The 17069-nt window shown below is 45.9% G+C and overlaps 1 protein-coding gene across 2 annotated transcripts in view; it reads right to left on the bottom strand.

Annotated features, from left to right (window-relative positions):
• Nucleotides 1-11338: 11338 nt before the first annotated feature.
• HIVEP2 (HIVEP zinc finger 2) overlaps nucleotides 11339-17069 on the bottom strand; it is a 165050-nt gene continuing 159319 nt past the window's right edge. For both annotated transcript variants that reach the window (XM_078604203.1, XM_078604204.1), the window contains one exon: nucleotides 11339-16671. The gene's annotated coding sequence lies outside the window, so the exon portion shown is untranslated. The remainder of the gene's footprint in view (nucleotides 16672-17069) is intronic.

Raw genomic sequence — 17069 nt, 5'->3', positions numbered from 1 at the left:
GTATACAACAAGTGCACTAATCGCCATCTGTTTGCATCTGTATGAGTGTTGGCCTCTTGCACGAATGATTTTTTTTCGGGTGCTCCGGTTTTCTTCCACATAGCAACACCAATGAATTGGCCGATAACACCTTAATATGGAGAGCACGCAGAGCTTGGGCAATTGTTGGCGTCAGCTGGTTGCCTTCCCGCCTTTCTGTGGTTCCTTGTGCCTCCGAGTTCTTCTCTGTCTTCGACAATAAGCAAATACCGTGCGGCAACACGTTACAAGTCAACATTATTACTATCTTTAGTACCCAGACTTTACCCCCCCCCCCCCCCCACAGGCGGGTTTCCAATAGGCTCACTGTGGCGCACCCATTTCCACTGCTGGCTGGGCAGAGGCGGAGACGGCTTAAGAAACTTGCACTATTGCTTCAACTACTGCGTCGGGAGATCGAGCCGGCGAAGCTGGATTGCAAGGCCCTGGACCCACGACACTGCGGCAACATTCCCCTTGCCTGCGGTAGAGAGGCTGGAGGCTTGTGTGGTCTTCAGTGATAGACATCTCGTGATAATGGAACCGTACACAGCACTCCGAATGGCGCGAGACTGTGTGTGCCAAGTTAAAATGTTAGCGGTATGAGTCAGGATGTACAAACACAGCCAGTGTTGGATGAGGGCCACCCTACTGCGCCGTGCGGGCCCTGGGGGCTATTCGACCATACTTCACCATACTGCACGGCTCCGCAGCAGCCTATGGCAGCCTGGCACGAACGGGGTCACTCATCAGGATGCGTCACGATACGAGCACGCGTGTCACTCTTTGAATTGCAAATGCCCTTTACAGAGCCATCTCTATCATGAAGCCCTTTAAATAATTTCCCAATAATCGTTGGAAAAAATGTGTGGCCCAAATTCATGGTAGGTCCGGAAGTGACCGTCCTACGGGATAGACTTGCCAATGCCATAGGAATGTGGAATGCTCCACCACCGTCTCAATGCTATAGTAAGCAGGCAGGTGAAGACCACCATCACCGCCACGTTGAACATTCACAAGGATAATTAACTTGCTACAGTCAGGCCCGGACTGGCCGTAGAGAAAATGGCTGGTGGGCCGGACCATTCCGAGGGCCGGTGGGCCGGTCTGTATGGGGAAATTGCAAATGTGATCAGAATAAAAAATAATTTAAATAGTTTATTACCTCTCATGTGTATGCGTCGATGATTATTTACGATTAAGTCCCCACTTTCGGTAGCCCCAAATATTCTTCCTCACCGGCCACATTCCTGTTTTTGGTCCCAGCTCCAAATCGTCCAAAGAGGTCGCACGGCAATAATCACTCTATGACTGTCCGTCACATTGCAACGTCGAGCTGTTTACTCCATAGCCCTAATTTGAGTCGATGCGTTTACAAATGTCTAGTGCTGATTTGTAGTCCCAGTCCGTGACTGTCGACTTCAGAGCTGGCCCCCCACAAGCGTCCCTGGAAAGAAGAGAAATGCTGCGATCATGAGAGAAAGGAGGGGGAAGTGGGGAGGCTTAGCGGTGAAATCACGCGTCCCACGGACACGTCAACACAGCAAAGACAAAAATCACCCGTATAGCCTCAACAGGTTGTAGGGGCAAGTGCTGTTTGTAGCGAGTAGCAAGCATCTATGAAGGCCGGCGCTGTGGAATACAAGGGGGTGGGTTTGCCAGTACCCCGCCTGTACCCCACGTTACACGGCGTATAGCATTTCACAGACTGAGGGTGCAAGTGCTACGAAAGCCAGCACGGCATACAAAGAGGTGGGTTACGCCAACCCCACGTCCGGCCACCTTTGTAACTCTCGCGGCGATGTTTGCACACCGAACCAGGTACTCATTTCGAGGCTGAGGCGACCTAGGGGAGGCCCAGGACAGGTTTAGATGATCGCCACAGGTCGGCGTATTCGTAGCGTAGTGCACTAACCACGACGCTTTCGCTCATCACTACATTTTCAGGGTGGTCCAGATGTCTTGTGATCCCCATTTAATTCTCTAAAACTTAATACTTTTAAAGTAAGGTTTATTTTAAATTTAAATATAAATGTCAGGGCTCAATTAATTGGTGGTCACAGGACATCTGGATCACCCTATGATGTGACACTACAGCACACATTGAACCAGAGCCTAAAGAAACTCAAATATACACCAACTGTGATTATTGTTTTAAATGCAAGCCGCCCTGTCCATCATTGTGACTGCTACACCCAAACACTGGCTGCATTCCACTATCCCCAAAGAGGAGTCCACTGTTAATGAGTGATATATTAGGTGATTCCCACCAACTTGATGCGGCTTAATGACAGCAAGATTGTGATGCGAATCTACCGAATGAATGAATGCGAGAATGCTCCTTCATTCGCGATGCACGCATTGGGGGTTGACACACATGCACATCTGACAAATACGCGTATCTGTGTCCCACTCACGATTCCCGCTGCGTGGATTATCTGCTTGAATCACCTGGATAATTGGAATCACATGCTTTCATCTTGTTGACATTATCAACGTATTCATATAAAAAATTTAAACATTTTTAAATTTGATATCACGTACACCTTGAGTTTTTTTCGGGGTAAACGTATGGCAATCGTAACTGGGTTTGGTAGACGTTTCATATTGTGTCTTTGGAATTCAGGTCTCCCGTGAAAGCGAGACTCGGATTCGCAATGAGCTCCTCACCTGCCCATAACGTGCCTGTGTTCTTGAACACAAATACCGAATGGCGAAATGTCCATAAACTACGAGGCCACCTCCCATAGGCTCAAGTCCCGTGACTCGGTATATTTCTCTCACCACGGATCAGCGTTCATCCTCAGATCTGCCATGGTCCTTTTGAAGCAAAGAATACAGGTAATAGAAGAGGCTTCCCTCATTGACGGTTTGTGTTTCTCGAAAGGCGTTCAGTGCGTACAGCTGCACCCCACCAACACCGGAGACCTCGCGTCACAACGAGCGAGCGTGGCGTGGTGAACCCGCCATCGAGGAGGAGGAGGGCGAACGAGGTGTGGTGTGCCGCCACATTTAGCACAATTAGGGTTGAAAGGAAGTGGTGACATCGACGTGACCTCTTCGAGGGCACGTTTCGCAGGAATGCTTTTGGCTTATTGGCGCACGCGATGGACAGAGATTTGGCTGGTGACGGACCCCGAGCGTAAATGAGACGGAGGCGCAGAGAGAACAGTTGGAAACTTCGCACGGGTCACGCACAGCAGGTGCCATCACACACTCTCACGATCGTTAACTCTCGTGGCCAATCCTGGCGGCAGACTCGTCTCCACAAGAACCAAATTAAATAAACAGACAACAACCCTCTTTCACATTCCTGTCCCTCAACATTAGAATGTTTGTGTACACGTCCCATCAGCCACACGGCCCTGTAGGAGTGCTTCATTTCAGCAGTATTGATTCAACACAATACATATCTTGGCTGGTTTCAACATTCAATGTCTCGTCAGCAGAGTCAGGCTTGGTCGAAATGATACTGGTGAACTGCCAGATGTTGCAAGGTAAGGACCCTCTCTGTCAGACATGCGTCCCAATTCAAAGCAAAATTTTATAACACATACTCTAAATTATCTTCAGCATAGTTGTGGAGAATGCTGTTTATATGCTGAACCAAGCTGTAGCAAGCAGAGGCAAGTGCATAGAAAGGTGAAGAATGGTGAATACCACTTCACAAACACTAGACATTGAAATTCTACGTAATTCACCTTTTTTAGTTGTTTTGTTGTGTTTCAAAAGAGAGGTGTGGGGGATCAAATTCGCGAATCCTCTCCGTGGGTTTATCAGCAAATTTTCTCTAATTATTCACACAAATCTCGGATAATAGGAAGAAGTTGCTGCATAGCTCCATTTAACGACAAAGCAATCGCACTATCATTGGAAGTCATCAGGCCGCCGATTTAATTATTGTCGATAACAAGCAAACTTTGGGCGCCGGATAAGGGGCGTTGCCCTCTCATATCCACTCTGGCGCCATCTAATAACATCAAAAGGGGGATAATGGCATGATGTTTGTTGATATGTGTGATTCTTTTTTATGTTCGAGGATTTCTTAAATAAGTAATTTAATGAAAACTATGTATTGGACATGTAAATAATTGAGGATATATTAAATAGCAATGCTAAATGTTGTCGTAAATCGACCTCCTGGTAGTTATGCAGGAGGTCGTGGGTTCGATCCCGACCCTGACGCCTGTATATTTGCAGTTTGCATGTTTCTCTCCCTGTGGCCGAATGGATTGTTCTCCGGGTCCTTCGGTTTTTCCCTCCACAATTAGAAACGTGCGTTTAGAGTTTTAAATCTCCACGTCATCAAGCCACTTAGTTGAGCTTCCATGTGTGGCGAGGTCGCTTCTGAAAAAGAGCGACATCGCTCAGTGGGCCTTGCCTGGTAAAATAAAAAATAGTTTAATAGTTGAAGATATAAATAATAAAACATAACAACACATATGCCATGAACTAAAGCACTCATAGAGGAATTACATTCATGTCAAAGATGGCATGAGTTGAGGTTACGCCGATGTGAAGACCAAATATCGTGACTTTTAATAGCATCTGTTTGGATGTTTTTGAGTCGTCTGCATTCACAGAATAACAAATATTTACACATTCCGGAGTAGCTATGACGACCGGCCAAGCGGTAACTATTTGGCAGTCTTGTGGAATCTTCCGTCATGGGTTATTGAGAAGCATTCAATATTTGCAAAGGAGGAATTCAGATTAACATCACCGAGGCACAAACCCGTATGTGTAAGTGCAAAATCTGATAGCGGTAAACCAACACACACCGGCGAGGTGAAGTATGGTCAAACAACCTCTACCATGACTGACAGTGTGGGCAGTCCTTCATCTAGCAGTGGATAAACAAAGGTCTGAACGGAAATTTTTACGAATAAATACCCACGGCTGACCAACGGGGTGTGTAAAACACAACTATTGTTTTTTATGTGGGTGAACATATGCATGGTCGAGGCGAATTGCTCATTTATGTTGTTACATTTAAAATGACGCGAATGGTTAATGAGTGGCGTGCGGCGGCAGTAAATGCAGCAGTGCACGCGCCTGCGCCCCCGTGCATGGCAGGGCATGGTGCTCAAATCAGAAGGGCTGCGGGTTCAAATCTCAGTCGGGGGTTGACTTGCCATGTAATGCCGTTATCAGCTTCAGCCACCATCATCCCACCACTGGATAAACACCTCGCCAGCTGTCGCCATCCCGGTGCAGCAATCCGGTGTAGCTCCTGCACACGATGCCATTCCACGAGCGCGGTGGAGAGGCATCGATCGCCTTCTCTGTGTGGGCTGCCACTCCATCGTGCGTCTCCATCCACCCGCCACCGCCCCGCCTGGCGACGCGCCCCGGCCAGGCTCGCACTCTCTTCTATGAACGCACCTGCTGCTGGCTGCTGCTGGCTGCTGCTGTGCTCGCAGTTGTGCACAGTTAACACAAACCTCGACAAATTCGCACGGAAACGGCCTTAAAGCAAATCAAGGCGATGTTGTGGGCAATGGCCCTTTTTCATAGCAGATAACAATCAATGTGTCTCTAGCTTGCACCAACTCCCCCAATCCACGTCTTCCTCCTTTTGTCTCGTAGTCTAATTCCACACACGCATCTCTCCCCGCCTTGTGCTCTTGTTGAATGTTGAATGTTGCAGTTCGTTCAAATGTCGATATCGTGACGACCACTGCAGGAGGTCGCTTGCGGCTGTGCGAATACGAGGCCGACATCCGGAATGTAATTGTCTCATTACCACCACCGGCTCACGGGCCCCGACTGAGGTGATCAACACGCCGTGCTTGTTTGACACTTGCGCGACAGAGACATGTTGCAAGCCAGTAACCCAGTTAAACATGCGACGTTGGGCCAATATTGGTAAAACAATTCAAACCGCGTGCCAACGTTGACCCAACTTTGTAGTTTTACCGGGAAGCTGCATTATCGTGCACTCTCATCGCAGGCCATAATGCCATTGGACCAATGCTGGTAAGTATTGGGGATAAACCTGCTTCAATGCAGGATATTGAATGGCAGAACGATTACAGCAGAAAGGGCCAAGAGGGAGTGGGTGTCCAGCAGTCTTCTGCATAAGCACGGACACGCCTCGTGCTGCAGGGTTAGCCTCTGCATGTGTGGCTCTTCTTTGTATTAAGAGTTCAGGTTATGTCAAAGAATGAAGCCTATTCTGTACCATCATGTTAATCACAGAGTGCGTTCTGTTAATTTTTTTGTAAGTTTCGATAAAGATTTAATCTTCCATTTGTTTTGTTCTCGTATCAAATTAAGATTTCTATTTCTTTTTGACCAGACACTGAATGTCGAAACCAATCCAGAGTTTTACTTGTGTTGAACCTATGATGCTTGACAATGATGCAATTCCAGAATGCCAGGCAGCTGATGGGATGTATAAATATACTATAATATATGTATTTTACGCGGTAGAGCAGATATATGATTTAGCCATATTGTCTGATTATATATATTTTATAATACATACCGTCGCTGGTGGGATGTGTAAAAAAAACTTGATATATATTTATATGTGGAGGGACAGATATGTGCAGGAGGCGTAATGTCTGCTGCTGCACTTTGTGAACGAATCACAGCAACGGCTCTGTGGAGACGCGCGGTGAGAATGTGGGCACAGCGCCGCCTCTTGCTCAGCTGAGCCACCAACAGCCACTTGCGCAACAACTTGGAAGCTCGCCTCAATTTTGACTCCCGTATACAAACGGTAAGAAAAGACTCCGACGATCGCGTACGTTTCAACCCAAATGGGTAACACAATTTAAATTTAAAATATATAGTGCTCCACACTTGGAACAATCGGTAGTGTCTACTGTCTCTGTGACACTTCTATTATTATTGTTATTGAACAGCTTCACGTGGAGCTCTCAAAACCCAGCCACTCTTTCTGCTTCTCTCAGCTTAACAGGACTTTAACTGCCCTTCCATCCCTTTTTTTATCAGCCCTTCAATTCACTTCAGTACCTTAATTTCCTTTCAACTCTCTTAACTGCCATTAACTGCCGGCCTTGTGGCTGTCCGCTGATCACACTCCTCATCACTCAGTGGTGCTGTTGGATTTCCACGTTCAGCACCACGAGTCGGGAGTCTCATGCCCGCAGTTCACTGTCGTGGGTGTCAAATCCATTTTCCCATATAGCCCCTCGAATCCTCGATACGTGAAGGCAATGTCTTCATGAGGATTTGTGTTTCACTACACAACAGCACGAATGCTTCTCAACCGTTGGGGTAGAGCAGGCCCCACTCCATCAAGACCACTGCCACGCTACGGCCCCCACCACCGCCCAAGTCTACGGGCACACGAGAGAGCGGACGGGGGGGGGGGCATTGAATGGGGCCCCCGGTGCCGCAGGGCGCGCGCGCTGTGCCGCTCCGCTTGGCACTGGCGGTGGGCGAGGCTCCGCTCGAGTGCGCGTGCCACCCCAGTGCCTTGGAGGCCACTTTCACCCCCATCCCACTCTCAAGAGTGCAATGTCAATTGGGAAGGGTTTCTTTTTATTTCAGGCAAGGCATTAGAAATGCCACTTGCAGATTGAAATGGAAAACACGCAACTAAATATAACGGTGTTAAAAATAGTTTCACAGTTCGTTTTTTTTTCAAATCAAGGCTCATTCAAGTGAATTGACTCTTCATGACGCCACGGAGATGTTGACAGACCGCAGAGCCGCAGGGACGACGTCACAAAGCCGAGCGGTAGCCAGAACCGGCGCCAATAGTTGCCAAAAATCTGTGGTCGTATATTGGGATGTTTGACCAACTCAGTTAATTCGTGTATGTACATGTATGAAGAGCAAACCCGACTACTAATAGAAAACCCACGAGTGCGAGAAAGTTAACATTCAATCCCTGTACAGAGGGATATTAACCCGCTTGCTGTACTGCCGTACCCTGCAAAGCCAGGAGATGGCGACACACCCGAGCTTGATTTGAAGCTTTCGTGACTGCAGGAATTCATTCTCTTTGGTTCTCGCCCCTTACGGCCTCCCCTCCAACCCCCTCTCGGATCGATGTAATGCCTCGTCACGACGGCATGCTTCTCTCTCACCTGAAGACGATTGCTTGTTGTTACGGTCCAAACGTCGTAATCTATTATTTATTTTCCTATCTACATGACTTTACCAAAATAATCAAAGAGTATGAATTCCTGTAGTCACGAAAGCTTCAAATCAATCTTAACACAGCTGTTTTGTTGCCAGAAAAAAGGGGAAAACCTATTCTCATATTTTGGTACTGGCAAAGGAGGACCCATGATGATTACACTTCAACTTCTAATTGTGTGGGTGCATGCTCGGGTGTGTCGCCATCTCCTGGCTTGCCAGGGTACGGCAGTACAGCAAGCGGGTTAATATCCCTCTGTACTGTACAGGGATTGATTGTTAACTTTCTCGCACGCGTGGGTTTTCTATTAGTAGTCGGGTTTGCTCTTCATACACGTACATTCACGAATGAATTGAGTTGGTCAAAGGCTCAAAATAAAATTGTCTCTGGTGTGGACCAATCAGTTTCAAAGACAATGCATATATTATCCAGAGTATATTTTTTGTTTACATTCTGACCACAAGTATTGTGGTTAATGCAGACATGATTCCTTGTCAAAGGTTTCAGTTTGGTGTTTTGACATCTTAACACCTGTTTTGTTGCCATGAAAAAAGGGGGAAACCTATTCTCACATTGAAGTCGAATAGATAATCTTCCAATCAAGATTGAAGTGTAATTGTTTAAACCACGAACGTACATATTCTAAACCGGAATACTCACCTTCTTGGTTCTTTCGGTAAAGTCACGTAGAAGGGAAGTAATAAAATAATAAAAATGAAACATAATAAAATATTTCTCACGACGTTTCGGCCACAACGCAAGCAGCCGTCCTCAGGTGAAACCAGGTCTGTCGAGGCGACAGCGTCTGAATGAAACCGCACACGTGCTTGGAGCATATATATAAGCTAGGTTGGAAGGGGGGGGGGGGCGCCTTGACAAAATAATTTGCATATCAAGAGGAATTTAGCATATTTATGGGAAATGCAGTTATGTGATTAGTACTACTTATGTCCGTGCATTATGCAGGATTAGCAGCATCCAAGGGAGGGGATATGGGTAATGCAGGTATGTGATTAGTGCTACTTTGCCCTGCATTAAAGCAACATCACAGGGAAGGGATAGGGGTAGCATTAATAAAGGGAAGAAGTGTTAATAGTATGTAGCTGCAGTAACTAAAACCACCACGTAAACAACTAAAGTATAAACTACATAGTATCATCATTATACTAAATATACTCTACAATAAGCTGAGTTACTAACCGAGAAGATGGATTCTGGCTTAGCAATCATTGGAAGGACATAATAAACCATTTCGGATCTTAACTGATTGTGTTCACGTTTACGGTGACTTTCAGACCGCGTTCCACTCACTGGCATTGTATTCTCCGCAGGGAATGGATTCTTTGCTCCGCTGCATTGACATATTTTGTTTCTTCCTCTTAGTATCTTTCACACGACGGTCAACGGTACAATGTATAATAACAAATAGTATAAAAATGTATATGCCTAATACAATGTACAAAGTAATATATAGTATCGTAATTGTATAGTGAATATACAGCAGTGTGATATACATTAGGGTGGGTAGAATAATACATAGTGTAATATTACAATGGATAAGGTTAAGGGTGGTTTATAGCAATACAGTATATAATTTAATGTTGGGTTTGTCTATGGCAGTATATAGTACGGTGTAGACTCGTGTGATATAAGAGAATAAAGTTTAGATGGAAGCATATTATATTTTTTACGACGTAGAATTGTAATGTATTACTTACTGTTAGTGACTCAGCTTATTGTAGAGTATATTTAGTATAATGATGATACTATGTAGTTTATACTTTAGTTGTTTACGTGGTGGTTTTAGTTACTGCAGCTACATACTATTAACACTTCTTCCCTTTATTAATGCTACCCCTATCCCCTCCCTGTGATGCTGCTAATCCTGCATAATGCACGGGCAAAGTAGCACTAATCACATACCTGCATTTCCCATATCCCCTCCCTTGGATGCTGCTAATCCTGCATAATGCATGGACATAAGTAGTACTAATCACATACCTGCATTTCCCATATATATGCTAAATTCCTCTTGATATGCAAATTATTTTGTCAAGGCGCCCTTCCCCCCCCCTTCCAACCCAGCTTATATATATGCTCCAAGCACGTGTGCTGTTTCATTCAGACGCTGTCGCCTCGACAGACCTGGTTTCACCTGAGGACGGCTGCTTGCGTTGTGGCCGAAACGTCGTGAGAATTATTTTATTATGTTTTATTTTTATTATTTTATTACTTCCCTTCTACGTGACTTTACCGAAAGAACCAAGAAGATGAATCCCTGCAGCCACGAAAGCTTTAAATCGGAATACTCACTCAATCAACGTTTTTGGGTTTAGATCGCGTTATTTATAAATGTGTCGTAACCCTCCACCACCCGACACGGCCAATCAGTAAAAAAGTGTCACGTTGACAAAGGACACTTAGTTCACTGCTTTAGCCCACCGGTGTGTTGAAGCGTGAAACCACAACATTTACAATTTGAGTACGACGTTTCGCTGGTAATTGCATCCAGCATCATCGGGCAATTCGCCAGAATGGTGAGGCTCTGCTCTGTCTCCCGTTCTTATATAGAGCAGCAGCAGGGTGACGTCATCATTAACTCATTAACTCATCAGGTGCAAAGATTTGAGGGGGGGTTATTTAATTATATACTAGATTAGTAATCAGGCTATTGTTACGATGCGAGTTGTAGATTAGTAATCATTTGGCATGTGTTTTATTGTGATTATGCTACATTAGTAATCAGTTAGTGTTTGTTTCCCTTATAAGGAATTGTAATGTATCTTATTTAATAATACGCTTCCAGGCCGCACTAAGCCTGTAGCTGTCAGAGCGATTAAAGTCATCGCAGTTGATGCGCTGAGACTATGACTGTCATCCCAGCAAATGTGAGCTTGTTAATATATCCCATTCATATTGACGCATGCGTTGTTTCCAACGCAATCCGGTGTCGCGCACCTCCTTGTCGGCTCCCCTCGCAGTGACGCAATCGCAATGCTGTTCTATTCTTGTAGATGGTTTATATTTCATATTTTCAACAACAACAAACATTACTGTCCCCTTTGGTTTGTGAGAGCAGACTGCGTCCAATTTCCACCGATTGAGAGGTGCTTATCCCAGGCCTAGAAGAGCACTTCACTGGGTCAAATGTCCACGCCGCGACGCCGCAACGTGCTCAAGGAACCGACTCTGCTCGATTGCTTTGGTAGCGGAACACATTTTTATTTTTTTTTCACAGCGAAAAGCAAAGTGCTCATAGCAACAAACTGTACACAATCAAATAGTAGAATAGCGAATTCTAAGCACACAGAAGCAGGGGACATCCCTGCCATATACATTTATAAAAATATGTTTGTCAGTGCAATATCACAGATATGTAGAGAAAAGAATCCAAGATATCTATATTTTATTTTGATTCCACTTTAACACCATCTCCCCACAGTTCTGGCAAAAAGTATACTTCAGTTTATAATGAAGGGTTACTACGCAGATTGTACACGCACACCAGTTAGCCACAAAGTGCTATATACACCGTCGCATACTGCACTCCCCATCAACGTGTGAGCGATAGGAGTTACTTAAAACACTCGAGGGTCGTTGTTGAATATGAACCTTTATCGTAAAACAAATCTCATAATTCCTTCCTAAAATTGACTTGGTCACGGTTGATAAGAGTTTGAGATTCGCGGCATCACGCACTCGCACCCCGTCCGCGGTGTCACCACCACCATCACCGCCATCGTGCACGTCATGTCCAGGCGCAAAGGACCCCCCACGCCTCCTGGCGACCAGAGAATCAACTTGCGTCTCCAATAACGTGGAGTAACCACCGCACGTGTGCTCACAAGCACATGGGCCACCGCAGCACACACCTACACACGCAACCATTGTGCAATGCCAGCTACGCAACAACGTAGCCGCGACACTCCACGAAAGTTAAGGGGTCCGTTGTGTCTGGGACCGTCCACACGAGATGGGAGCCCCTGTGGCAGTTGAGAACCCAGGCAAGGGCACGTGAGAAGAGACAGCCAGCTGACTTGCCAGCGCCGTCTCGCTCACCCAACACGTCCCACACTCGTAAGACACGGCGATAGGCGCGACTCGCTTCCGCTTGTGCCTCCGAAACACGGCACTCGCTTTCCCCTGCCAGGAGAATGCCCATTTCACGCAACCTTCATTGCCAAATGACCTGAAGCCCTTTTGACATCCCACATGGACACAGGTCTCACTGTGCACGTCACTTCACAAGAGCAATATTAATGCACGCACGCAATTGAAGGTTTGATTCTGGTTGAGTCATTATAGGTGGGTGTAAACAATAACCTAGCTATTTGAAAGCGTCCCACAAGTTCATGATATAATCGCATCGTGTACCTGCTGACAAGTGCTATCGCTCAAAATCCTGGCTATCACGGCACTTTCAGCTCTCCGTGCACCACAGCCAATGAAATCTACAGAATCACTACCGTCTATTCAAATATTGCAAATATTGAAACATCAAAAAGGTTACTTTTACACATTCAACAGCTTTTAAAATTCCAATGTGTCGGCAGAAACAAAAAGCACCAAATACGTTTTAAAAGACCATAACTGCTTTTGTGGATTTCCAAACAGCCTCATCGTCTTGTGTTACCACTGCTACCCTTCTCTTTGGGTCTTTCGGTAAAGCCACGTAGATAGACAAATAATAAAAGGCATCACTTTTCTGTCGCAACACAAGCAATCGTCATCAGGTGAAAAATACAGCAGGAGAACTGCTGAGGCAGGAAAAATATGATATATTTTTTTCACCTGATGATAATTGCTTGTGTTGCGATCGAAAAGAGATGCCTTTTATAATTTTTCTATCTACGTGGCTTTACCGAAAGACCCAGAGTATGAATTCCTGCAGTCACGAAAGCTTTAAGTCAAGATTTCACTGCTACCCTGTTGCTCTTTATTTCTCTTTGTGGCGCTTGCAAACCCTCCGAGAAGGAGCTACTCTCTTCCTCACGTCCTGCCACCAGTCATGTAGTAGTTCAGTATGGCCTGGTCTCCAGCGCTGTGAGGTCCTCTACAGCTGACTTGGCAAAGAAGACAGCAGCCCCATCGACTTCACTTAAATCATCGCGCAGGGCCCGGGGGAAGGGGAGACCTGGAGGCTCTGGCCTCTGAAATTCCATTCGACAGCTTTTGTAAAATAGAGCATCTTGAGATTAGCATCTGTTCGAATAAACCGATGCAGTCTCTTTTGAGTCCTTACATACATTCTTCCAAATAATACAACAAGGAAAAATATGCATACGTGACGGACTTTTGCACAATTGTGCGTTTTCTCCTCTGTCAGACTGCCACGAATACGTGGGACCGATGAGAATACAAATATCTCTCGTTTTTATATTCTTAGGTTTTTTCGGTAAAGTCACGTAGGTAAAAACATTAAAATTAATAAAAGTAAAATAAAATAACATAATAAAATAAAATAGAAATCTCTCGTTTGCCCTTCATCGCCTGCCCTGTTTTTTTCCAGTTGGCTTGCGATGGCTGCACGGTGGCTAATTTGCACGGCAGCACAAAGTGTCTGTACTGCACTGTGCTCGTGCACTCTCGTCTATCCGTGCTGCCTCCTGGCCTTCACGCTGCCTTCAGGTGACCCAATCACTGGCTGTGGGCCTACGACAGGGCAACCGGTTTCAGTCCTTCATATGAGAATGTTCAAAGGTGTCACCAACATTGTGTTTTGCCACCAGACATGAATAATTAAAAATTATATTGCCATCTCTAATCCTCTGTGTTGAATACATAAAATGTTATCCTGGGTTAAGTTGCTATCGCGATTGTTTTATATTAAATCTCATTTGGTGTTGGGGTTTATGGAGTTTCTGAACGTCTCCCAATGTCCACCGATGTAAAAAAATACCAATCGGAGGATAAACAGAGCTGCGAGAGCATCGATCCCGAACAACACACTTTGGTTCATAAAAATAAAAACATTCCGTGGCAAATATCAATCCAAGTAAATTTTCAGCTTCCGTTAACTGTACTTTTTTTATTTAGTCTAAACAACGTTTCGAAGCTAGCCCTTGTGTAAACTCATCTCGGCCCTGCCATAAACGAGGAGTGATTCCCTCTCTCTCTCTCCGTCTCTGCTTTTGTCCTGTAGGAAGTTTGGCCCCCGTTTAGTCTCATTTGTAAGACATTTACAACACACTTCAAACATCGCACGTTCGTGACGGTATCGTTGAGACAAGGATAGTTTTCCACCACCCTTGTGTATTTACCAGGGCGGCCACGATATCAGACTTCACGATACAATATTAGTTTGCATGGTGCGATGACTATCACAATATCAGTTGCCTGTTACTTTATGATTGTATTTTGCATTTTTATCTGTATTGTTTCTGTGTTTGTACTTCCGGTGCGGATAAACATCACTCCATATAATCCCGATACAAACGTCTTCTAATGACTTCCACTATACAATCTAACGCGTACTCCGCACGTGCTGCCGGTTATACAAGAGATCATTAAATATTCTCAGGGACTAGGAAAACGATGACTTCATATAACCACCATGCAGTCCATTACTCCGGGAAAATATTTTACAGACATTACTTAATGAGTTATCGTAATTTATTATCACTGTTTTCGTGTTATTTCAGAAATAAGGTCAGAAAAAAACGTCTATTTTTTATGATAATGCAACGATATTCTGCAAAACGGGAGATACGACAATCGAGGGCCCTACACTGTAAGAGACGTCGTAATATCCCCTTCTCGCGGCACCCCTCAAAATAATATGCGGCGCAGGCCTAACTCGATGCCGTCTGTGTGCGACATTGCTATTGCACGGCACCGCGTACCGCGAATCATGCGCGATGAGCTCCCGCTGCAACTGCATCAGAGGTCACAGCTCATAGGATACAAAGTCGACTGTCGAAGAGAGACGACGTTGGCAATCCTCCCACAAACGCCGCCAACGCACTGCCGCACAATTAGCCACACATGCGGAACAAGGTGATGTGTTGCGATGTTGATTCTTAAGTGTTGTTGTTTTGTTACATCAAACTTAATTTAATATCACATCTATATCGTTTCAATGCAATGATTACAACGATTTATTTTACATTGGCAAATATTCACATCATTTTTAATCCACGCTATTAAGAGACAGCGACACTGCAGAACGACAGCAATCGCTTGCCGTCAGAGTCGACGGCCACCCCCGGGCAGGCAGCCCACGATCCGCCACGCTCACCACATTCTCACCATAACGACGGCGCCACGCTCACCACCATGATCCGCCACGCTCACCACATTCTCACGACCACGCCACCGCCAAGTTCACTCCCACAATCCACCACGCTCACCAGATTCTCACGACGATGACGCCCCCACGCTCACCACCACGCTGACCACATTCTCACCACCACGCCGCCATTCTCACCATATTCTCACCACCACAATCATCCACCATGCTCACAACATTCAATCCCCCTCACCACCACGCCGCCGCTCAATGCGATCTCTTGTATAACCTTTAGCGCCACTCAACACTGCATTTTTTTCCTTTATACATTTTGTAAAACCATGAACACGAACGTGGCCACACGATTATAAACATAAGTCTCGTACTTCGGGGGCACAGGACTGTCACACATTCATTATGGCTGCACGGTTGGTGATGTACATTAATATTTAAGCCAAGACACCAGGAGAAGAAGAACAATTCACGTTAGGTATTTTCCAGCCGAGCAAGTTCACGTATTTGACGATAAATCAAAACGTCTATCAGCAGTAGAGGGTTCGCTGAAGAAAGGGACACACAGCTAGGGGACATTAACCCCATGTGCCAACTTGAAGTTGTAACAATAATAATAAATCATAAACGTGGGCAGGCCACAAGCACAAACTAGTCAGAGATGAGCTCACGGTGCCTGCAGGCCCTGATAAGGGATGTGGGCGATGAGGCCTTGCTGAATCATGCACGGTGCTCATGAGTTATGATCCTTGGAAAGGCCCACGTTTCCATCCTGTGGTCGTTGCTGCTGCTGCTGCTGCGCCCCACGCATCTGAGAAGTCGCAGAGGCAGGACTTGCACTTCTTGAGAAACCTGGAGACGACCTCGAAGCAGAATGTATGGCAGACAGGGGTAGCATCGTTGATGCAAAGCCTGATCGGCTGCTATGCCCAACCGGCTGCTGGTGCTGCTGCTGCAGCTGCTGCGTGTCTGAGAGGAGAGCGAAGGCTTGTTGCCGCCACTCCACGTCGCGCACGGCGGCCCAGTTGCTCCGAGCAGACGTGGACAGGGCAGCCATTGCTTCTTCAGCCCCTGGGGCAGGAGGTAGTGGGTAGACTGACCCTCCCATGCCGGCCCTCATTCCATCTACGAGGATCTTTGGAGTTGGGATCCCTTCAGGCTGCTGAGAATGTAGCGGCAGGTGGCTAAACATTTGCCTGTGCCAGCTCGCAGACGCCAGCGACGGCTGCGTCCGTAGGCCGGCACGAGCGGTCTTCGGGTCCAGAGAGCGTCCGTAGCCGTCCTGTGGCTGTGCCTGTCCACACAAAACATTTGTTAAGCGAAAACACAATTTCAGCGATTGTATTACCAGAGATGCTGTGGAAACAGAGGCTCAACATATTTTGGCATCACTGCGAATACGATCGTCTTATGATAACGCTTTTAAATTCCCTCCCACCGTTTCTCTTTCTCAAGCTCTTGTAACCTTGCTCAATTCAAGAAACGTGTAACACTCTCGTCAATTACACATTTGGTTGCGCTGTTTGTTGCTGACCGTCAGAATAAAAATGGAAGCAGCATGGAGTTGGTAGCACGGATAGCTGAGGGACATGAGAGTCAACCTAGGGAGTGGGAGCAAAAGAGAATGCAACCTCTCACTGAGCAAAATTTGGAATTATTTGCTTTATCTACCATCGAATCGTTGATATGGGG

Source organism: Lampetra planeri, chromosome 22, assembly GCF_965212315.1.
Source record: "Lampetra planeri chromosome 22, kcLamPlan1.2.h2, whole genome shotgun sequence".
Lineage (NCBI taxonomy): Eukaryota > Metazoa > Chordata > Hyperoartia > Petromyzontiformes > Petromyzontidae > Lampetra > Lampetra planeri.
Note: the sequence above shows the minus strand (reverse complement) of the source record. Positions and strands in the feature narration are given on the sequence as shown.